This window comes from Myotis brandtii, unplaced genomic scaffold, assembly GCF_000412655.1.
Source record: "Myotis brandtii unplaced genomic scaffold, ASM41265v1 scaffold56, whole genome shotgun sequence".
Classification (NCBI taxonomy): Eukaryota; Metazoa; Chordata; class Mammalia; order Chiroptera; family Vespertilionidae; genus Myotis; species Myotis brandtii.
The window spans coordinates 3290787-3309416 of record NW_005370080.1 but is presented as its reverse complement, the minus strand read 5'-3'; positions in this window follow the sequence as shown (position 1 = coordinate 3309416).

Here is an 18630-nt window from a genome sequence, read left to right as displayed (position 1 = left end):
GCTGAATGGAAGCCGGTTTCTGGGGTTTTGTTTAGCTTCTTATTTGCAACATAGTATATAGTTGCTTAGACTTGCAGATGAGAGGCCGGCAAGTGAGGCGGGGAACGTTGGAGTCTGCAGCAAGCAAGCCTCGTGCTCCCTTCAGTGCCTGGCTGCCGGCCGCCATCTTGGCTGACAGTTAATTTGCATATTCTCACTGATTAACCAATGAAAAGGGTAGCGGTTGTACGCTAATTACCATGTTTCTCTTTTATTAGTGTAGATGGGAACTGAGGTATAGAAAGGCCTAAGGAAATTGGTCATGATTGTTCACCTAGTAAGTGGCAGAAGCAGGACCAGCACAGAGGCAGTCTAATTCCCAAGCACTCATCCTTAATTATTGTACCATCCCATATAACTTTACCTTAATACAACACAAATAGTACTGCAGTCTTCAAATAATTTCATTTTGGTATAGTGTAAATGGTTTTGAGTTTTATAGTTAAAAGGTATAGTCTACTTCATTTTGATAGTTGGCATTAAGCTCCCACAATGGGTTATATTCTAAGAAAGAAGGGGAAGGGGAAAGGGAAAAGAAAGGAAAGGAAGGGGAAGGGGAAAAGGAAAAGAAAGGAAAGGAAATGGAAGGGAAGGGGAGGGAAGGGAAGGGAAGGGAAGGGAAGGGAAGGGAAGGGAAGGAAAGGAAAGGAAAGGAAAGGAAAGGAAAGGAAAGGAAAGGAAAGGAAAGGAAAGGAAAGGAAAGGAAAGGAAAGGAAAGGAAAGGAAAGGAAAGGAAAGGAAAGGAAAGGAAAGGAAAGGAAAGGAAAGGAAAGGAAAGGAAAGGAAAGGAAAGGAAAGGAAAGGAAAGGAAAGGAAAGGAAAGGAAAGGAAAGGATAGTGTCCTGTCCCTCAGAGAGCTTAAAATGTAGTAGGGAAGATACTGTGTGATGAGCATTGTAATAGGATTCAGTAAAGGGCGCCAAGAGATCCTGTGTGATCATATAATAACCAGTCATATGAATGATTGATACTGAATCTTCAATCAATAAAACTACCTCATGTCTATCACTTGTGCTAATCTTCCCTTATCTTATACAGTAGTTTGGCTCGAAATGTCCTAATTAACCCCATTGGCCTGCTTATTGAAATCATTTTGGGCTTTGATTTTCCCATGAAAAGTTTAGCTAGCATTGCTACCAACATGCCATTTCAGTTCACTTAGGAGATTATTGACATCTTTATTCAAATCATTTACCCTCGATAAGAGCCCTAGGATAGATTTTGCAGATGACTCGGAGCAGCAACCAGGCTGCTGACCAGCTTTCTTAAGGTTGTTCATCCAGTTTCCCGAATATTTCTAGAGCACAGAAGGGCGGTGACGGGGAGGGGCACAAAGCCAGGTGGGAAACTGTGTGACAAGGGACTGCAGCCATGGAGGTGGGGGTGGCAGCGGTGGCAGTTACTGCTGCTGCTTGTCCTTTTCCTTCTTTCTTATTCTCCCCTCCTCCTCGCACCAAGGCTGCATAATGTCTTTAAGAAATTAATGAGGCTTTAAGCTTTTAGTTGAGCTGAAAATTATGAGATATTACTAAAACTGCAATCACCTTAATTTATTCCTCTTTAAAATGGAAAAAGTAATACTGGACACTGAACAAAAAAAATTAATTCCTTAGTATGTTTTGGAGGGAAAAAAGATTAAGAAATACAGGAGATTATTTTTGCTTTTAAACATTTATGGTACAAATGGGGAAGAGTGCACTCAGCAGTAAAACCACTTCTGACCTCATACGGGGGCAAATGTTGTTCTATCCGGACTTTTCTTATTATCTCATTCCAGATTGGTTATTTTTAAGCACATGCGCACAAATATTTATGTCTTGGCTGCTAGTTTTTGGACTCATCTCAGTTGCTACTTTAGCAATTGTCCTAAAAATGGACAGAGCTGTGCTCCCACAGGGTGCTGTAAAAGAGGGAGAGTGAAAGAAAAGGCAGCGTGATGACCCGACTAAAAGGAGAGTGGAGAGCCTGCCACGAGTGCTGTTAGCAAGTAGAACTGGGAGGGAAAGAGAGCAGAAGCAGCTCTGTGACGATGCTGCCCCATGGTGATGGGCTCTCTGCCATTGATGGGAGAAGAGTGAGGTTCTTGGAAATTATGAAGAAGTGAGGCTGGGTGACCCTGACAACAAAGTACATGGACAAGAAGCAAGCCCCTCTTTTTCTATCAGCTCCATTGGGAAGAGGAAAACCTGGAAAGAACTGGAGTCTGCAGTCAGTGCCGGAATTACAATGCTGAATATGGAAGGATGAGAATGGAGCTGAGAGAGAATCACTCAATAACTGGCTCACAAATAAAGTCCCCTAGTATGAAGTCTTAGCCACTTAGACATTTAGTACACTGACTCAGAATCAGGACAGTAATTAAGGAAGTAGGAGAGGACGCATACTTTCCCTAGGAAAGAAATTGCTACTTTCCTTATGAAAATGTTTCTTTTTAACACAGCCTCTATGGGGTTACTCATTCATACCATGAACATTAGTTATTAGCACATGCATTTATTTAACACATGTCAGGATACACCTTCTGGGTTTATGGTGATTCTGTAGATGGAAAAGAGGGCTCATTTAAAGCTGAACTTTCCACTGTGGCAGTAGAAAACTTGTCTGAAGTCAGCCAGAGTCTTAGGCAATATTTTTAAAATATATTTTTATTGATTTCAGAGAGAAAGGGAGAGGGAGATAGAAACATCAATGATGAGAGAGAATCATTGATCAGCTGCTTCCTGCACACTCCACACTGGGGATCAAGCCCGCAACCTGGCACATGCCCTGACCGGGAATTGAACTGTGGCCTCCTGGTTCATAGGTCAACATTCAACCACTGAGCCACGCCGGCTGAGCTAGGCAATTTTCTTTTACACAGTCGATTCTTTATCACCAGGGGGGCTCTGTGCATGTGTGTACATTTTAAAATATTAAAATAATGTAAATACTACCTCATCCCTGCTACTCAATCCATTTTTGCAATTCCTCAGGAAGTTTGGGAGAGGGAAGGAAGTTTAGTCTCTCTCTTTAGACACGGATTATATATGGTGAGGTTAACTTTCCCATATGGTGCCTGGAATCCACCTCAGTGCTGTGCAGTCCTCCTTCTGCCTCACTTAAGTCTATATGCATCTAGCTAAGCACACACAGTAGGGTGTATCTTAGAATAGGAAAAATAGAGAGAGATGGGCAGGTAAAAAGAGAAAATATCTGGAGGACAAAGAGGGAGACAGAGGATAATTTATTTCTAAGTTCATCTTTCAAAGGAATCAAACCTATTAAGGTTTAGTCATTCATTCTATAATATAATATTTAGTGAACATTTCCATGCCAAGCATTGCAGGATACAAAGTCTCTAGACGTCAGGCATACAAAGACATATAAAACATGACCCCTACCTTCAAGAAGCTTTCTGTCTGATGGAGAAGCTGCAGGAATGAAATAAGTCACACTGTCAAGAGCTCTATAGAGGTGTGCACATGGTGTTATGGAAAAAGAAACAGAGAGCATCAAAATCACACTAACAATCTGGAAGGCATTTTGAAGAGAAGTACTTTCAGCTCCTGAAAACAAAGGAAATAAGATTTTGATAAGAGATATGAGTATTTTTAAAGGCACAGGAACAAGAAACAGTTCAGTACAACCAGACCATAGGATGAGAGATAGAACAAGAGATAGGAGGAGATGGAGCTATTAAAAACTGACAAGGGTATGTAATTTCCCCCTATTTTCAAAATAATAAGTTATTGTGGCACAGTATTATGGATGCTGGCAGACATGAGACTCCTAGATCAGAGGCAAAGGACTTTATTATTAACTAGAGGCCTGGTGCATGAAATTCATGCACAGGTGCTGTCCCTAGGCCTGGCAGGTGATCGAAGCATGAGCATCTGACATGGAAGGGCAGGTCCCAGCTGACCTCTGGGCCCTGGGCAGCACCTGGGCTCCTGGGTCCCCACGTGCCCCCCTCCACCTGAGTCACGGCGCCCGAATCCCCACATGGAGATGCGGTGAACATGGCTGGATGCCGCAGGCCAAGGCATAGCATGGGCCTTTGGGCCGCCCAGCGGGCAGCGCGCTCTCTCCTGGCGAGCCTCCCAGACCAGTTTCTGCGTGAACCCACGAGGAGCCCGACCAGCCCCTGTGGTCCTGGCAGCTGCAGCCCAGCTGACCCGGAAGACTCTGCGTGGGTGCGGGGCAGGCTCCTCGTGGGTGCCTGGCACCTGAGTGTGGAGGCTTACCCGGAATACGAGTCCTGGCATCCTGGGCGAGGGTAGCAGGGGGAGTGAGAGCGAGCTCAGCAGACACCCCGCATTCTCACTGCACCTCTGTCTCCATCACCACCATCCCCAGGTAGCTGGTGAGAGATCGCAGTCCCATGCCCAGGCACTGCGGGAGGCTGGTCGCCACCATCCACCCCGTTCCCCATTCCAGCCTGAGGCCCGATCGGGTGATCAGGGCATGCTGGCTGCTGGTTGCCATCTGTAGGACGATTGTTTAGGGCCGGGCCCCCACCTGGCTCCTTCAGCACCTGGGAGCCAGACAGTGGCCCCACCCCCCGCACCGCTGCTGCCAGACGCTGTCTGAGTCTGCGGGGTGATTGGCGGGGCAATTGGGCCCCCACTCACACCTGCCTTGGCCTGGAGCTCCCAGCTCACCTGCTCCACCATCTCACCATGGTCCCACTCCCATTGGGGCCGGCAGTGCCTCCACTGCTGCCCACTGCCAGCACTGCATCGCCAACACCTGCCATGTTCCGCACCACCCCCTGGTGATCAGCACACGTCATAGCTAGAGGTCAAACTCCCGGTCGAACAATTTGCATATTAGGCTTTTATTATATAGGACGGTATAGCAAGCAGCATGAGTATCAGCATATTTTCATGAGTTCCCTTCTTCCCAAAGTCCCACATGGGTGATGTAATGGACCTAGATATTGCTACACATTCAGTGGATTTGCATTGCAGCTAAGGAACCCAAAGCCAAGGGCACAATACTTTTTAAGCAAACAGTCCCCCTCTCTGATAGACCAAGTAGTTACACGGTAGTCTTGCTATGGCACGTTGATCTAGTTAGAAACCTATGTGGCTAGCTAAAGGGACTGCTCAGTGTTAGGAGATGAATAAGTTTTGCAGTCTGGTGCACTCAGCAAGTAAAGTTCAGAGACACTTAATGCTTATGGTGAAGTGCCTTTCCCCACAGGGCCTGGAGAGGTAAGCAGGGGCTATATCATGAAGGGCATTTTAGGCAATGCCAAGGAATTGAATGTTGTCCAAAAGCATGAGGAACCACTGAAAACTTTTTAAAACTTTTTTTAAATGGTTTTTTTTTTAAATTTCAGAGAGAGGGATGGAGAGGGAGAGAGGGATAGAAACATCAATGATGAGAGAGAATCATTGACTGGCTGCCTCCTGCACACCCCCTACCGTAACCTGGGCACGGGCCCTGACCGGGAATCAAATCATGACCTTCGGGTTCATGGGTTGATGCTCAACCACTGGGCCACACTTGCCGGGCCACTGAAGACTTTTGACCAAAGAAATGTGATGATGACAACTAGAAAAGATTACTCCCATAGATATGTTATGAAAAGGATTAGACAGATAACTAAGAGAATGCAGAAAAACTAGTTAGCAGGCAATTCCAATAGTCTATGCCTAACTGGTAACTGGGAGGCCACCTTCTAAGTTCTCTGCATCTATTTTCTCATCTGCAAATAAGAATATTAATAGTATCTGCTTTACAGAGAATGAGACTAAAGGAGGTAGAACATATAAAATGCTAATAAAATATGGGCACAAAGTAAATTATCAGTAATACTACCTATTAAAATTTTGTATTAAATTCCTTCTTTTTAATAACTGCACAAATATCCTTTAGATCTTACCTTAAATAATATCCTTGGACTTGCCACCTTTCCACACCCCTACCTTGGCTTTACTTCACACATCATACAACTTTCAGATGTACAAGATTATAATTTGACATCTGTGTCCTCTATTGTGTACTCCCCACCCAAAGTCTAATTTATTTCCACTGTCATATTAAATTTCTGTTTTTTAAGCCATCCTTTCTGTATTATTTTGTTATGTCATCCCAAGAAAAGACAATCCAATTGAGTACAAGGTGTCTGGGGGACATCTTAATGGTGTTTCTAGTAGGTATAATAATGCATAAATCTGGACTCCAGAAGGGGGAGAGCTTTGCTGGAGGAGATTTAGGAGTAGTCTTTGAGTGAGTGGTAAGTGAAAGCATGAATTTGTATGGAAGCATTCTGAAAAGTATAAAGAATGAGAGGAGTGAAGGGCAGTAGGATGCAGCTATGAAGAGCATGTACATTTTAGGGACAGGTTGAGGAAGAAATCTGCAAAGAATACAGAAAAGGGATTATCAGAGTGGTAGGATAGGAACAAGGAGAGAAGGCATAGAAACCAAAGAAGGAGAGGGTTTCACAAAAGAGGGAGTTCTTAACAATAACCTGACCATGCCCATTGAGTAAGGCGATTTATAGGAAATTGTAAAGAAAATAGTTTAAGGTAGTGAACAAGTAGGGAGTCAATAAAATTTGAATGGTGGATAACAAAGTTGAGATACTATATGTAAAGTGAGGAAGTTACCTTGGTAATAAGGCTTTATAGGATGCCCAATTTGTGTTATTTGGAGGAATATGTGAAGCAGAAAAGGCAATGAAATGAACAGGTGGTTTTTTTCCTTAAAAATGTGATTTTATATCTCTCTGGAAGAGAATACATTTGGCTTTTAAGGTCATAGCAAGAATATGCATTCCTCTTGCATATTGGAAAAATAAAATGGGCTTGTGTCCCAGATATTCCACTTGTGTTTCAGATAAGGTCTGGATTCTGTTCTAGCATTCCTGTGCCTTACTCTTCTGCAAAAGAAATCGAGAGCAATGGATTAAGAGACGAGAAGAGAGCCAGCTATCTTGTTGGTCGTGATAAAATGTACTGTTGTTTTTGAAAGTGTTGAGTGTATTTTAAGATAGTTGGGAGCAGGGACAGGCCAAAAGACCATGTAATGGAGACCTCTCTTATCTTTCACTGCAGTTTATTAAAAGCCTGGGAGAAAAATTAAGGAGAAAATATGTGCTAAAAATGTAAAATATGAGTGTAGGGTCAAGCAGTGTGCTCACTGTAGGAGATGATCATTGTAATTAATGATGATACATATGGATAATGTCAGTTTAGGAAAGCTGTGTCAGTCTACTGTTTCTTCTATACTTTTCTCCTCATACAGGCTGCTTCTCTCTTCCTCTCTGTTAGCCATGGTCACTATATGTAATGTCTGTGAATTTCTGGGGTGTGTGTGTGTGTAATTCTAGATAGCGTGATGTATAGCTATGGTAAGTAGTTCTACAGTAGGCAAATATCCCAAAATAACCAAAAGGGCTGGATATCGTTCTTGTTTGAATATAATCCAAAATATAATCAAGTTCATGGTCACTTGTGATTAATGTCAACTAACATCCTCCCATCTAAAGATGGGAGAGGAGGAGGAAGGAAGATGGCAGCAGATTAAGTAGAAGCTACATTGACATTCTCCCAGGACCAAACTGGAATTAAAACTAAAATATAGAAAAATCATCTTGAATAACCAACTGAAGACTAGCTGGAGAGAAACCTTATAACCAAGGGCTTAAAGAGGAGACTGCACTGAGCCTGGTAGGAAGTGTGGAGTCATGGGAGAGCTGGTCAGGGTCCCATCTTTCTCAGGCAGCTGCTGAAGTCCTGGAGAGATATCTCAGCTGTAGGTGGTTCTCCCAGAGAAGTCTGGGGTCTAAACCCCAAACCAGGCTCCCCAGCCCAGAGCACCAGAACTGGAAAAGGTGCCCAGGTAACATCTGGCTGTGAAAATCACCCGGGGTTCTGTCTGGCAGGGACAGATGGCTAGATATGCAGAAACCCCCTTAAAGGGCCAACAGACTTAATTTTATTTATAGACACTAACCTTGGGCTTCGGCAGTGGGAGAGCAGAGTGGACTATAGCTGCATAAGTGAGAAGGGGAGAGAGCAGAGAGGACAACCTTCAGGATCCATGTGCTGAGTCATTCCCCCAAAAGGCAGAAACCATCTTTTTCATTCAGAGCTTTCTCATCAATGAGCTTTTGCCTGGGTGGGAAGAAATTTCCCCACCCATTGGAAACCCTCCCACCCTGCAGAGTTTACTACAGTATATCCAATGGAGCTCTACAGCCCGAGGCTCATTAAGTGATTGAGACTAACAATCAGCTTGCAGGCAGAGGTGGATCTCTGACTGCTTTGAGTCTTTGCCTGACCTGCCTCTTGGCCCTGGGAGAGGAAAAACAGACCTTGATGCACAACTCGGTCCTTCCCACATGCATCCAGCCTCAGCAGAGGGAGCCACAAGCTGTGGACACACAACAATCCCAAATCTATGGGACATAATGAAAACAACCTGAGGGGGAAATTCATAGCACTACAAAGTGGAAATAAATGACATAGAGATAAAAAAAAAAGTTACAAATGAACAACTACATGCCAACAAAGTGGACAACCTAGACAAAATGGATAGTATTTTGTTTTTATACTATTTATTATAAATGGTATTTTTGAAAATCTTACCTTCCAAATGTTTGCTATCAGTAATAGCAAGACAATTGATTTTGTAGACCTTTTCCAGTCTTCCATTTCTTTTAATTACCCCCTTATGTTTCCCATTTTTTTCTATTTATGCTGTAGTTGGGATAATTTATTTTGTTCTATATTCTAGTTCTCTCCAGCTTTGTTGAATCTTCTCTTAAACACATCTATTGAGGGGTTTCTTTTGTATTTTATTTATTTTTATTTAATTGTTTTAAAACTACTTTATTAAATTTATTTGGGTGACATTGGTCAATAAAATTATATAGGTTTCAAGTATATAATCCTATAATACATTATCTGTATATTGCATTGTGTGTTTACCAGCCAATGTCAAATATCCTTCCATCACCATATATTTGACCCAGTTTACCCTTTACTACCTCCCACCCCCTTCCTACTGATAACCACTGTAATATTTTCTATGTCTATGAGATTTTGCTTGTTTGTCTTGTTTGTTCACTTGTTGTTTTCAATTTTATATTTTACATATGAGTAAAATCATATGAGTTTTCAATTTATGTTTTTATATTTTTTATTTCTAGATGTTCTAATTGGTTCTTCAAATCTGCTAGGTCACTCCCCCTCACACCCCCCTCCCCCAAGTTTCTGTTTACTCCAGATATTTTAAATCTTTATTTCTTTAAATATAGCCATTTTATAATTTGCCTCCGATTATTCCAGGATCTGGATTCTTTCAGGACCTGTTTAGATAATTCTGTTTTGTTTTTGCTACTTTTCCTTTCTCATTATAACTTACGTAGTTTCTTGTAACTTGGTTACCATTGACTTTGGCAATGTTCATTGTCCATGAGACATGAGTTTTGGTGATTCTTGTGAGTTGGGTGAAGGAGCCCTTCTCCAGACAGTTCTGCATTTGCCTCTTCCAGGTGTTTGGGGCGCTGCCTCTCTGTAACCAATTCAAATTGAAGCCATGGCTTGATGTTTTCTGAGCCACTCCTAGGTTTAAATTTAGTCTGTAATGTAAAATCCAGGGGGCTGGGCTCTGGGGAGAACTACTCAGGAACAGATTATGTGTATGTGTTTTTTCTCCTTCTTTGCTCTCTTCAGCATTAAAACACCTCAATCTTGGGACTGTTTTTAGAGGAGGAAGAGTGGGTTGTTTTACTTCTTGTTTATATTTATTCTAAGGGTTCTTCATTTGGGATTCTAGGTTAACAAAAGACTAATATTGCCCAGCCAGCATGGCTCAGTGGTTGAGCAATGACCTATGAACAAGGAGACCATGGTTTGAATCTCAGTCAGGGCATATGTTGGGGTTGTGGGCTCAATCCCCAGTGTGGGGCATACAGGAGGCAGCTGATCAATGATTTTCTCTCACCATTGATATTTCTATATCTCTTATTAAAAAGACTAATATTAACTTTTCAGCCTGGTGGACCCTGAGCTTTGATTTCTATCCTTCTTATTCTTATGAGGTCTTCAGAATAGTAATACAAGTCCACTATCTTATGGCCTTAGGGCAAAAGGATTTGGTGGCTTTTCTTGCCTTTATGGCTTCTTACAGTCTCCTAAACCTTGGTCTAGTAATTTATTATCTTGTCATTTCTTTGATGATTTTAAGGAGATTAGAAAAAAAAATGTATTCATTATTTTTAGTTAATTTTAGCAGGAGGATTGGTTAAAAAGCCTAGTTCTTTATTATTAGAAATAAACTAAAATGAAATTTCAATATTGTTTAATATAGGCATACCTCAGAGATATTGTGGTTTAGTTTCAGATGACCACAATAAAGTGAATATTGCAATAAAGTGAATTATATGTATTTTTTGGCATCCCAGTGCATATAAAAGTTGTATTTACACTATACTGTAGCCTATTAAGTGTGCAATAGCATTATGTATAAAAAAAAATCAATGTGCACAGCTTAATTAAAAAAATATTTTATTGCTAAAAATGCTAGCCATCAACTAAGCCTTCAGTGAGTCATAATCATTTTGCTGATGGTGGGTCTTGCCTTGATGTCGATGAAAATGCAATATTGTGAAGCATAATAAAGTGAACTGCAATAAAGCAATGTATCCCTGTTTCATCATTTCTTAGTTAAAAAGTAATTTCTTCTGGCAACCACCAGTTCTCTCTCTGTATCTTTGAATCTGTTTCAATTTTGTTTGCTTATTTATTGTGTTCTTTAGATTCCAGATATAACTGAAATCATATAGTATTTGTCTTTCTGCGACTAATTTATTTTACTGAGCATTATACTATCTAGGTCTCAAATTGTAAGATTTCATTCTTTTTATGGCTGAGCAATATTCCACTGCTTTTTTTTAGCCACTCATCAATTCTGGGTACTGAGTTACTTCCATAGCTTTTTTATTGTAAATAATTATGCAATGAACATAGGGGTGCATATATTCTTTTAAATGGGAGGAGGGCGGGGCACTGGTAGAAAGAGGTGAAGGAACTGAGAAGCACAAATTGATAGTTACAATATAGTCACAGGAAAGTCAGTAAAGCACAGGATATATAGGCAATAATATTGTGATAACTATGTAGGGTGCCAGTTGAGGTACTTGAAATATTGAGGGGAACACTACATAAAGTATACGATTGTCTAACCACTAAGCTATACACACAAAACCTATACATAATAAAAATAAATAAATAAAAGGACTCTACTAGCTGAGACTAGGAAAAGAGACCTTGGTGTACATCTTGGTCCTTTCCAAAGACACCTAGCCCTAACAGAGGGAGCCAATAGCTGTGGATTTCTGATAGCTCCAAACAGCGTACTCAGGGCCAGTAAGAACAGCATCTGACACTGTCCAGCACTAGATATTGGGAGTCATAGCTAATATATAGACACAAACCCAAAGAGGCAGCTAAATTGGGGAGACAAAAAAATAACCCCCAATTGAAAGAACAAGAGATCTGCGGAAGAAGAGCTAAATGAAATGGAGATAAGAAATTTATCAGACATAGAGTTCAGAATAATTATGGCAAAGATGCTCAACAGCCTGAGAAAACAGACAATAACTATAAAGAATGACACAGGATTAATAAAGTACACAGTGTACAGATTACACAGCAAATTAGGGAAAGCCAAAGATTGGATCAGTGAATTAGAAGAGAGGATAGTAAAAAAAAATCATTCAATCAGAGAACCAAAAAGAAAAAAAAACAATTAAAAAAACAAGAAAACAGCTAAAGGAAGCTGTGGGACAATGAAACATAGCAATATTCACATCATAGAAGTACCAGAAGGGTAAAAATGTGAGCAAGGGAACGTGTTTGAAGAAATAATAGCAGAAAACTCCCCTAAACTGGTGAAGGAAAAAGTCACACAAGATTACAGAGAGTCCAAAGCAAGAAGAACCCAAATAGGCCCACGCCCAGACACATCATAATTAAAATGCCAACAATTAAAGACAAAGAGAGAATCTTAAAGGCAGCAAGAGAAAATCAATTAGTTACCTATAAAGGAGATCCCCCATAAGGCTGTCAGCTGATTTCTCATCAGAAACTCTATAGGCTAGAGGAAATGGTATGAAATATTCAAGGTAATGAAAAGCAAGGAACTGAAACCAAGACTACTCTATCCATCAAGGCTATCATTCAAAATAGAGGGTGAAATGAAGAGCTTCCCAGGAAAAAAAAAGGCTAAGGGAGTTTATCACCACCCAACCAGCACTGCCAGAAATGCTAAAAGGACTGCTGTAAGGAGAAGAAGAAATATAAATAGAGATAAACATATTCATAAAGAATTAAAATTGTGATAAATAAGTACCTATCAATAATAACTTTAAATGTAAATGAATTAAACGTTCCAATCAAAAAACATAGGGTAGCTAAATGGATACAAAAAAACCCAAATATATGCTTTCTACAAGAGACCCACCTCAGAACAAAGACTCACACAGGCTGAGAGTGAAGGGATGAAAAAAAAATTTTCCAGGCAAATAGAAATGAAAACAAACAAATAATCAAACAAACCACTGGGTTGTAATACTCATATCTGGCCAAAAGACTTCAAAATGAAGGCCATCACAAGAGACTGTAAAGGTCAATACATGATTTTTGAAAAGATAAACAAGATTGGTGAACCTTTTGCCAGACTCATCAACAAACAGAGAGAACCTAAGTAATTAAAATCAGAAACAAAAGCGGTGAGGTAACAACTGACATCACAGAAATACAAAGAATTGTAAGAAAATACTATGAGCAACTATATACCAACAAACTGGACAATGTGGAAGAAAGAGACAAATTCCCAGAAAAATACAATCTTCCAAAACTTATTCAGGAAGAATCAGAAAACCTGAATAGGCCAATAACAAATGAGGAAATTAAAGCATTAATAAAAAAATTTCCAGCAAAAAATAAATAAATAAATAAATAAATAAATAAATAAAAGCCCTGGTCCAAACAGCTTCACAGGGGAATTTTACCAAACATTCAAAAAAGAACTAACGGCTATCCTCCTCAAACTATTCCAAAAGAATCCAAGAGGAAGGAACACTTCCAAGCTCTTTTTATGAGGCCAGCATTATCCTAATTCCAAAAAACAAATAAAGACACTACAAAGAAAGGGAATTACAGGCAAATATCCCTGATGAATATAGATGCTAAAATCCTCAACAAAATATTAGCAAATGAGATCCAGCAATATATTAAAAAGATTATAACACCATGACCAAGTTGGATTTATTCCAGGGATTCAAGGCTGGTATAGTATTCACAAATCAATAAATGTGATACCTCACATAAACCAGTTGAAAGACAAAAATCCCATGATCATATCAATAGCACAGAAAAAGCATTTGACAAAATCTAATACCCATTTTTTATAAAAACTTTCAGCAAACTGGGAATTCAGGGATCATACCTCAACATAATAAAGGCCATATATGACAAACTTACAGCCAACATCATACTCAATGGGCAAAAACTAAAACCATTTCCCCTAAGTACAGGAAAAAATGGGGAAGTCTGCTTTCACCACTCTTATTCAACATAGTACCATAAGTGCTAGCAACAGTAATCAGACAAGAAGAAAAATTAAAAGGCATCCAAATTGGAAAGGAGAAAATAAAACTCTCATTACTCACAGATGACAAGATATTTTACATAGAACACTCTAAAGATTCCACCACTAAACTACTAGATTTAATAAATAAATTTGGCAATGTAGCAGGATACAAAATTAACACCCAGAATTGATGGCATTTTTATATATCAATAATAAATTCTCAGTAAAAGAAACTAAATAAACAATTCCCTTTACCACTAAAAAAAAAATTAAGATACCTAGGAATAAACTTAACAAAGCAGCTAAAAGACTTGTACTCAGAAAATTATAGCATGTTGAAAAAAGAGATAGAGGAAAATATTAATAAGTGGAAGAATATCTATGTTCATGGACTGGTAGAATTAACATCATTAAAATGTCCATACTACCCAAAGCAATCTATAGATTCAATGTAATCCCTATTAAATTATCAATTTGTTCTAGATAGAACAAATACTCCAAAATTTTATATGGAGCCAAATAAGACCCTGAATAGCCACAGCCATCTTGAGAAAGAAGAACAAAGTTGGAGGGATCACAATAGCAGATATCAAGTTATACTACAAAGCCACTGTAATCAAAACAGCCTGGTACTAGCATAAGAATAAACATAGAGATCAATGGAACAGAACAGAGAATCCAGATATTGACCCAAGCTATTATGCTCAATTAATATTCAACAAAGGAGGCAAGAGCATACAATGGAGTCAAGACAGTCTCCTCAATAAAGGTTGTTGGGAAAATTGACAGATACATGCAAAAAAAAATGAAACTAGATGACCAACTTACACCATACACAAGAATAATTCAAAGAAGACTTAATTGTAAGTTGTGAAACCATAAATATCCTAGAAGAAACCATAGGCAGCAAAATCTCAGACATCTCTTGTAGTAATATTTGTAGATACATCTCCTAGGGCAAAGGAAACTAAGGATAAAATGAACAAATAAGACTACATTAAAATAAAAAGCTTCTGCACAGCAAAAGAAACCATCAACAAAATAAAAAGGAACCCACTGTATGGGAGAACATATTTGGCAATAATACATCTGATAAAGGGTTAATATCCAAAATATATAAGGAACTCATACAACTTAACAAAAGGAAGACAAATAATCCATTTTTAAAATGGGCAAAGGGCAAAGGACCTAAATAGACACCTCTCCAAAGAAGACATACAGATGGCCAAGAGACATATGAAAAAATGCTCAAAGTCACCAATCATCAGAGAGATGAATATTAAAATGATCACTTCACACCTGTCAGAATGGCTCCCATCAACAAATCAAATGATAGGTGCTGGTGAAAATATGGAGAAAAGGGAATCCTAGTACACTGCTGGTGGGAATACAGACTGGTACAGCCATTATGGAAAACAGTATGGAGTTCCCTCAAAAAGTTAAATTGGCCCAGTCATCCCACTTCTAGAATTATATCCTATGAAACCAAAAAAATTGTTGTGGCAAGAAAGGAAATTTAAAAAAAAAAATCATACAGAAAACCAATAGACATTCAACAAATAGTGAGAACTATTTGAAACTTTTATAAAGAGGCTGTAACTAAAGAGAGAGTATTTATTTTTTAATGTATTTAGATCTATATAGTATTGTTGATTGATGCATCACAGATTGCCCCAAAATTTAGCAGCTTAGAACAACAAACATTTATTACCTCTCAGCTTTAGAGTCAGGAATCTGGGGAAAGCTAAGCTGGGCAGTTCTGACTCAGAATCTCTCATGAGATTCCTGTTATGCTGTCAGCTGGGGTTACAGTCTCATCTGAAGGCTCACCTGGGACTGGAGGATCCACTTTGAGGATTATGTATGTGACTCTTAGCAAGAATCCTCAGTCCCTCACCATGTGGCCTTCTCCATCAGTAGTTGCCTAACATGGCAGCTGGTTTTCCCAAGAGCAAGTGACTCAAGAGCAAGAGAGAGAGAGCTACCAAGAGAGAAGCCAGATGCCTTTTACCAGTGAATCTTGAAAATGACATACCATTACTTCTGCCATATACCCTTGGTCACTCAAACCAACCCTGGTACAATGTGAGAGGGGACTGAAACAGCATGTATACCAGGAGGTAAGGGTCATCTCTGGTATCTTAGAGGCTGCCAACTACAAGCTCATATAGTTCAATAAGAAAAAAAGAAAAAGAAACAACTCTCAAAACAGAAAAATAGAAAAAAAGCATAAAAATCTGTTCATAGAAAAATACATATAAATAACACACATTAAGTTATATCTTAAACATAAAAAGATGTTCAACTTCACTCAAAATTAGAATAATGTAAATTGAAACTATGTTGAGATACCATTTCTACCCATAGAATTTTACAACTCTCTGTATTTAGGGATTTGGGGAAATACGATCTCATATTTTGTGAGGGAGCATAGATATTAGTAAAACATATATGAAGAATAATTTGGAAATAACTATCAAAAATAAAAATACACATTTTCTTTGATCCAACAATTCCACTTCTAGGAATTTATCCCAAGTACATTCTGGCACATAGGCATAATGATGTCTGAATGATTATCTTTATTGGAGCCTCAACTTATAACAGCAAAAGATTGGAAACCATCTGAATTTCCATCAATAGGGAACTGATTACATAAATTATGGTAATATACATATAATAGAATTCTATGCATCTCTTAAAAAAGAATGAGGCAGAAGATGGCAGCCCATGGGATAGCAGGCTGCAAGATAGTGTGTGAGTGAGAGAGTTAAAGGAGAGTGTGTGGATGTGCGGGGAGTATCTGTATTTGTGAGTGAGGGAATGCTATATTCCACAGGACTGTTGGGGACTGGCGGACCAGGCTCCCCTGGCCGGGCAGCCTCTACTACTGCTGAGATCTTTCCTGGAGCAGTTCGTTTTACCGCAGAGACTGCACGATCTTGAAGTGGAGAGCAGCTGTGATCATACGCCCAGCCTTACCTTCAACTGGAGAGACCTCAGATACCTCCCGGGACTCTACAACCACAATGCCCAGGGACCAGCTGTCTCAGCTGCAAACCCACAAACACTGAGCCTCCAGCCTCCATGGGTGCCTAAAAAGTTTGTCTAAGGGGAGACAAAGTGGCGCTGAATATGCGGACGGGTCCTGCACCTTCTCATACAGCAGATAGAAGGAATAGCTGAATCAAATAACATCCACCCAGATTGGAGAATTAAACACAGCTGGTGAGGCAATCCGTGGACAGAAAGGTCAGAGATCGCCTAGAGAGAATAAACGCAGGAAAGAGAGATAGCTACATAACCAGACACCCTGAGAGGTGCAAATATGGGGAGACAAAGAAAAAGCCTGCATACAAAAGAAAAGGAGGAATCACCGGAAAAGGAAGTAAATGAAATGGAGGCAGGCAATATGTCAAAGAAAGAATTCAGAGTAATGGTCATAAGGACGCTGAAAAGGATGGAAGACAAATTCAACAATATGTGTAAGAACCAAGAGGAAATGAAGAAGAAAGAAGAAATAAAAATGACATTGCTGCAATAAAGAACACAATAGAAAGCATCAAGAGTAGACTAGAAGAAGCAGAGGACAGCATTGAGCTAGAAGACAAGGTAGGAAAAAATACCCAAGCAGAACAGCAACTGAAAAAAAAACTTAAAAAACAGGAGAGCCTAAGGGAACTTTGGGACAACAGGAAAAGAAACAACATCCGCATAATAGGGATGCCAGAAGGAGAGGAAACTGAGCAAGGAATAGAAAACCTGTTTGAAGAAATAATGACAGAAATTTTCTCTGATGTTGGGAGAAGACAAATTCAACAATATGTGTAAGAACCAAGAGGAAATGAAGAAGAAAGAAGAAATAAAAATGACATTGCTGCAATAAAGAACACAATAGAAAGCATCAAGAGTAGACTAGAAGAAGCAGAGGACAGCATTGAGCTAGAAGACAAGGTAGGAAAAAATACCCAAGCAGAACAGCAACTGAAAAAAAAACTTAAAAAACAGGAGAGCCTAAGGGAACTTTGGGACAACAGGAAAAGAAACAACATCCGCATAATAGGGATGCCAGAAGGAGAGGAAACTGAGCAAGGAATAGAAAACCTGTTTGAAGAAATAATGACAGAAATTTTCTCTGATGTTGGGAAGAAGAAAAAACTCACACAAGTCCAAGAAGCTCACAGAGACCCAAACAAGATGAACCCAAAAAGACTGATACCAAGACACATTATAATTAAATTGGCAAATGCAATTACAAAGTAAGAATCTTAAAGGCTGCCATGGAGAGACAGAAAGTTACCTACAAGGGATGTCCCATCAGACTATCAACTGATTTCTCAACAGAAACACATCAAGCCAGAAGGGAATGAAATGAAATATACAAAGTCATGCAAAGCAAGGGTCTGAATCCAAGAATACTGTACCCAGCAAGGCTATCAATCAAAGTTGAGGGTGAAATCAGGAGCTTCACAGACAAAAAAGGACTAAGGGGGTTTATTGCCACCAAAACAGCATGCTAAAGGGACTGCTGTAAAAAGAAGAAATAGGAAAGGAAGAAGGAACACAGGTATAAAGAATAAGAATGGTGACAAACAAGTACCTATCAATAATAACTTTAAATGTAAATGTATTAAATTCCCCAATCAAAAGACATAGGGTAGCTGAGTGGATAAATATATCTGGTGTCTACAGGAGACTCACCTCTGGGGTAGCAACACTTATACCTGACAAATCAGACCTCAATGTGAAGCCCATAACAAGAGATAAGGAAGGCCACTTCATAATACTAAAGAAGATATAACTCTGGTAAACATATATGCACCCAATACAGGAGTACTAAAATACATAAAAAACTTCTGGAGGATATCAAGGGAGAGATTGACAGCAATAAAGTCATAGTAGGAGACTTTAATACCCCACTAACACCACTAGATAAATCCTCTAAACAAAAATAAGCAAAGAAACAGCAATCCTAAATGACTCACTAGATCAGATGGA